We start from the raw sequence: 7,496 nt of genomic DNA, 5'->3' as shown, positions 1-7,496 counted from the left end.
AAAAATTGTGGTAGTATCGCCAATGTGACAAAATACGTAATATTGATTTTACTCTTAGGTAAAATAAATGAGTAAATGAGATTTTTTTTCCCTTAAGGTATGACAAAAAGATACAAATATCTTCTAAAGTTTCAAAAATTTCAAGGACGTTCTGTAAAGCCCTAACAATAATTATTACAAGAGAATGTAGTGATTCTAAAAAAAATATTTAAGATTAATTATTAATTAATTATTAAATTGAATTATTTAAATTAAGTAATATTATGGTTATATATATATATATATATATATATAAGTATATTATATAATATTATTATAATATAATATATGTAAAGATGGATCAATTCGATTTCATCCCATTGCCCCCCTTAAGTGACGTTTCTCTCTCTCCTCTCTCCCTCCTCTCTCTCCTCGATTTCCTCAATCCAACGAGTACCGATCGAAAAATAGAAAATACCACTGGATTCTTATCTCGATCACCAATACTTTAATCGGAGTGGATTCGTGATTAGAGCGTCGTAGGCATCACTTTTGGGATAAAGTAAATTATCACTCTCTCCTTAATTTTTTCTTAAATCTCCGGTCAAATTGACGATTGGAGACCATCATATGGTCCTAGGTTCGATCCTCGTCACGTTAGTCGGAGTAGATTTTTTGATTTGTGGGTCCAAGACATCACTCCAAGGTTAAGGTAAGGAGTAAAAATTATATCAATTATTTTAGAAATTCAACCGATTAAATTATAATAGGTGATTATTAAATTAGAGTATTGGATTATATCAAATTTTTGGGAATGTTTGGGATTAAGTTAAATTGTAGGGAATTGATTAAATGGAATTTTGGGGAATATTTTGGAATTAAATTAAACTGCGAGGATTTGATCATACTTGTATTTTTAAATATGTTAGAAATTAAATTTAAATATAAGAAGTGAATCAAACTCACGTTTTTTGAATTTAACTAGTTAATGGGAGCGTGTAAACCTAGGAAATGTTAAAAATAATTGTAATTCTAAGATTGAGTTAATTAAATTAGGGAAAATGTGATTTCAAGGTTTTAAATTCCAAACGCTGCAGGCGTGAATTTAGGGTTGTTAGCGGGCCTATCAGTAAGTCAGGTAAAAGGAATAAATTATAATAGTTATTTTTTAAATTACTAGTTGAGTAAATATGTGAAAATGAAATCATGATATTTTCCCTGTAAATATTATTTTGTGAAGATTAGACGAAATTGTGTGACATGAGGAATGTGAATAATAATTTATACTGGGATTGTGACAAAATAGAATATATATATATATACTGAAATGTTTTATGTAGAAATAAAGATAAAGGAGACTCAATTATGTTTATATACTAAATTGTGATTATATGAGATTTGAAATAATGAAAATGATGAATTGTGATATACCAAAATGTATTTTACTAGAAATGGTTGGAATATGATATGTATGTATAGAAATGTTTTCAATGATAAACGAGCAAATAAGAAAAATTGATATGTTTTATTGAGAAATGTTGAAATACATGAAATGAGATATATACTATTATGAGAATGGAATGTGAACTGAAATGATGAGAATGAAATATAAAATGATGAGAATATTATTGATGTGATGAGATGAGCGAATATACAGAAATGTGAATGCTGAATTGTGAATATTGAATTGTGAATACTGAATTGTGAATATTGAAATTTGAATATGAAAATTTATGTTACGAAGTTCCTACTGATGTCGGTGGAGGTGGTATGCTTAGTACGGAAATTATGTTGTGAAATTCCTACTGATACTGGTGGGGGTGGTATGCTCAGTATGGAAATTTATGTTACGAAGTTCTTACTGATGCAGGTGGGGGTGGAATGTTCAGTACGAAAATTATATTATAAAGTTTCTATTAATGTCGATAGGGGTGGTATGCTCAGTACGAAAATTTATATTACAAAGTTCCTACTAATGCCAATGGGGGTGGTAGTACATAAATTATGTTATGAAGTTCCTACTGATGCCGGTGGGGTTGGTATGCTCAGTACGGAAATTATGTTATGAATTTTGTACTGATGACAAGGAATGAAAGAGTGTAAGTGTAATTGCTTAAATAATTAGGGTGAAGTAAAACTTTTTGTTTGAGGGCTTACTGAGTAAGGTGGGTGTCTTGATAAGTATCAGTTGTAACCGCACCCGAGTTAATCGGGTAAGGTTATAAATGATATCAGAGTAAAGAGGCATTACATGTATGAACGTATAATCTCCCCTATCCTTGGGAACTTTGTTGATAAATATTGGTTACATATGTGTGAGTATGAGAAGTGGTATCAAAGTTTATAAAATTATGTTTTATAATTATATGATTATGAGTACATATTTGTATATTTTCTCAAAGATATCATTATTAAAATGAGTATATTATGATATAACTAAACTCATATATCACATACTGTAAATAATTTATTTCGTCTTACTGATAGGTGTCTCACCCCAAATATTTAAATATTTCAAGGAACCATAATAGACCAAGAGATAGAGTTTCGTGATAAAGGGGAACTGATACCTTGATAGTTAGGATAAGTGTTTTGTGATGGGGATCTGTTTGTGTAATCTCCTAGAGAGTGTTATGGATTTTTGGGTTGTGTATGGATATTTAAAACTTTGGTTATTTGTATTTTGGATAGTATGTAAATATTAACTTTCGCTGTTAGGAATGTGTGTATATGATGAACTAATTATCCGATATCCACCAAAAAGATACAATGATGTCCTTATATTTGGCAACACAACCAACTCTTTATGAGATATAAATGTCTGGAAAATCAAAATTTAAGGGAGTATTATGACATTTTTAAAATTTTATAAGAAATCTTTGAAATTTTTGAAATCTCAGGAAATATCAGTGTCTTTTATCCTAAATAGAAATTTCACATGTGTCTCAAAATCCAAAATTTAACCTTCCATTAAGACCAATAATCTCCTACTATCAGTTCGAGCACTCCTAACTCTTCAAATTTCATTGTCACCCCATCAGCTCGTTATACGCAGGAATATTGGCAATCCAAAAATAACCCATGGAAAGCCCAAATATTCACATTAATGATGAATTAGTTTTCTATTCTATTTCCCTATAAATGACAATTCTTGTGATATGAAAATATATATCAGTTTGAGTAAAGATATCAACATTTCCTTATCTATATTAAAGAGGGGATGTTAGGTATGCTCGGAATTGTATATGTTCAATCCTCAATTTTTTATTTTTGTATTTAAATTTAACTTAAATTTCACATGGAAGTGTAATTTTAAAAAAAAAAAAATTGCTAGTGTTTGTACAATAATATTTAATTTAGTTTTATACCAATTTAAATATTTTTTTTATTTGTAAAAAATTACAATATTATTTCCAAGATTTGATTCTTATTAGCAATAAATAGATAAGGTTTATTATGTTAAGTTTTATATATTTTTATTTGTAACATCCAAAATTAATTCCACATATTGCATGTGTCCATAACTAATTATATTTAAGAAAAATATTAAACTTGATGATAAACTAACTTATGTGCCAAAATTTGTGTCATTTAAGCTGTTTGACGACATACTTTTAATATAGGGAACAAAATAGCATGTGGGACCTAAGTTTTTTTTTTTTTTGATAAAAAATGAAAATCTTGGATCAAAACATCTAAAGGAAAGGTTAAGGGTGAAAGTAGTTAAAACTTTGAAATGTACAATAACAATAAACTCATATGTTAAAATTTATCAAATGATATTGAGAATTAAGGTGTAATCTCAAGAAGGGGGTGAATTGAGTTTTTAAAACTTTCTTAATAACTTTAGTTTACAAATACCTTAGTTAAGTATTACCCTTTTCAAATTAACTTTCAACAGTCACACAAACACAATAATACTATTTAGCAATAATCACAATCAACAATCCTTTGTATGTATATTATCACAATCCAAATTCAATCTTCTATAAATAAACAATATTCAAGATCAGCTATAAATTTCAATAAAAAAATTCAAAATAGGATTTCAAAAGATTGATCTCAAATACTTTGCAATATATCTTCAATGAAATATTTAGATTCACAAAGTTTATCTCAGTTGTATTTTCAAAACATCAATATTTAGAATATTTCCAAATCATACAATCAATCAGTTTCTTGATTCACATATCAATCAAAATCAGGATTTCAGTAAGCTTCCATTATTCAGTAATTCAGTATTCAATTATAATCTGATTTTTCAATCCAACAACAAACAATCAATATAGTTCCTTTAATCAGTATTCCAACAATTCCCCAATAAGCAATAAGTTCTCAGCAATCAAATAAGCATACACGCTGTTGATATACTTGCAATAATTTAAAGAGATTAAGGGAAGAAGAGAGGAACATCATATTTTTTGCAAGGTTCAGCCAACGGCCAACGGCCTACGTCCTTACCCCAAGCAACACGCCGTGAGGATTCCTTTCCAACTTCTTTACCAAGCGAAGTTACAACCTCTCTCCATTCGAGGTGGAGATCCCTCTCTAACGAGAACACCCCTCTCGTTAGGCAACGATCCAACAATCCTGAATTGTCAAACAAAATAGAAGCAAGGAACAACTTTGTTCATACAAGTAGTACTCTCTGTTAGAGCAGATTAGTACAATTCAAAATCAATATACTTTAATCAAAATACAATATAGAAGATGAAGCTCAAAAAATATCACTAGAATTCTAATTTGGGAGTGAGTAATTCATGAAATCGATTCAAAACTTCAACAAGATTTTGCTTTTGTTTGCTTATAAATAACCAAAACTATATGTCAATCGCCTGATGTTGAAACATCAGCCGCCTATCCTCTTGCTGCTTCTTTGTTCTTCAAAATTTGATTTCAAAACTTAGTGTTAAACTTATAGAACTTATTTGAGACTTAATGAAAATATTTTCCATGGTTTAAAAACAAGTCTCTAAGTCAAAGATATTTCTTAAGAGCTTCAAACATCTATATTGAAATTGTGAAGTACTTACATGAGACTTTTGTAAAATAAGACTTTTCTAAGCACTAAATCTTTATGTTTTAGTTTCCATTCTTTGTGTCCACTTTGAACTTTTTTCTTCAATAAGCTTCATCATTTCTCATGTCTTTAAGTATAATTGTCAATCATTCTCTTCAGACACTTCAACTTGTTCTCATGAACATTTTTGAAGCCTGAAGACTTACTTAAACAAACAAGTTAAGTATTCTTAATTTGTTATCATCAAAACCTAAGATTAAGCCTTGTTAGGCCAACAATCTCCCCCTTTTTTATGATAACAAATGAAGAGTAAAAGTGAGTAAGCTTTTATAAGATTCCCCCTTACAATAAGCATAATCTTAACAAGATATGTATAGTAATTGTAGACACCCCATTTTTACCCGGGCCCAATATTATTATCATTATTTTTAATATTATTATTATTTTTCTATTATTATTATTATTACTATTATTATTAGTATTTTTATTATCTTTATTTTATTATGTTATTATTATTATTATTTTTATTATTATTATTTTGATTCTATTATTATTTTAATTATTATTGTTATTAAATATTTTTAAAATATTATTATTATCACTTTATTATCTTGCTATTGTTATTATTATTATATTACTATTATTATTATTTTATTATCTTTGTTATTTTATTTTAAAATTTCATTTATTATTATTTTATTACCATTTTACTATTATCATATTTACTATTATTATTATTATTATTTATTTTATTTTCATTATTATTATCATTATTATTGTATATATTGTTACCATAAAAGTATGAAGAGAATAAAAATGAAAAAAGAAAAGAAAAGAAGGATTTTTTTTCGGGTTGAGACTTTTATAAAAAGAGGGGGGCGCAGCCGAGCAAGAGGCGAAAAAGAAAGACAAAAAAAAAAAAACCCCAGCCGCTGCTCTTCATCTTCTTCCTCTAACCATCCATTCTCTCATCTATCTCCCATGCCAGCCACTAGCCTCCATACCCGACGGATCAGCGTGTGAAGCTGTCCTCCGCAGCAGAACCCGCAGCTACAACACTCCGGCCACCGGCCAGTGTTCCTCATCACCGTCGCCGACACCAGCCGAGCATCTCTGCTCTGCTGCACAGCAGTTCACGACCACGACTCCTCACCAACCTCTGCTGCAAACAATACCACTGAGGCCCAAGTAAATCTCTGCAACAGAACTCCCCTGCTCTCAGCCATCATCTCCGGCAGCCCAATATAGCAACCACAGTTTCGCTGCCTCACCTCTGCTGCAACCGCAACAGTCAGCCCCCCCCCCCCCCAAAAAATTCCCGAGCAGAGCACACCTTCTTCGACCTTCTGCACCCACCGCTGCACCACTCCAGACCTCTAGCCACACGAGCCCGAGCCACTCCTCCACAGCCACCCGAGCACACCAGCAGCCACCGCAGCGGCCATCCATTCCAGTAGCAGCAGCGAGCCTCCCCGGCAACGACCCAGCCGTCCACAGATCCGAGGCCACGCGCAGCAACCATCGTCACTCACTCCCATCACCGTCGCCGTTGCTCGCTCCCGTCGCCGTCGGCCTCTCCCGGCTGCACCCCTCTCTGTAAGTCCCTCTATCTGTATATCTGCAGGCAGACCACAAACACACACATACACATCTGTATACGTAGAATTGTTTATTAGGTTATATTTTGTATATATGCGGGATTGTATATTTATTTTTGCAGGTATTAAATCACTGGTGTATATTCATGTTATTTTTGTATTATTATTATTATTATTTTGTATGTTATTGTTATTGCAGTGTATGTTTATGTTATGGTATATTCGGAATGTTTTTATTATGGTATTCTATATTTATATTGCATGTTTATTTTATTCACTAGGTACAGATTATTATGGTGTTCGACATTTATGTTATTCTATTTTGTATATTTATGCTATTATGAAACTATGGTGTATTTATGCTATTGGTATATTTGTATATATTTTCACATATTTGTGTTATTATTAATGTGCGATATATTTATGTTATTGGTATTTTATTGTACATTTAATTTGCATATGTATTATTTTCATTGCCTTAATTGTTTATTGGCATATTTATATTATCATTTAATTGCATGGGTAGTTTGCATATTTATTATAGTGATTGCCTCATATAGTTATTTGCATATTTATATTATTATTGACCGCGCATTTTATTGTGTTTCTATTTTAGATGTTTGCTATGTTTCCTAATTATCACATTTTTTTCCATATTGTATATGTATACATTTGCATAATAGATTTGTAGTTTGAATTATTTCCATAATTTTGTTTGCATGTTCATATATTGTATACTATTTATGGGATTTAATTATTTTTACATTTGTATTGTCATATTTATATATAATATTCGATGTGCGTACCAACATTATTATTATTAGTATCATCATCATCATTATTATTATTATTATTATTATTATTGTGGTAGGAAGCACTATTATAGTATTTTTATATAT

Source organism: Malania oleifera, chromosome 9, assembly GCF_029873635.1.
Source record: "Malania oleifera isolate guangnan ecotype guangnan chromosome 9, ASM2987363v1, whole genome shotgun sequence".
Classification (NCBI taxonomy): domain Eukaryota; kingdom Viridiplantae; phylum Streptophyta; class Magnoliopsida; order Santalales; family Ximeniaceae; genus Malania; species Malania oleifera.
Note: the sequence above shows the minus strand (reverse complement) of the source record.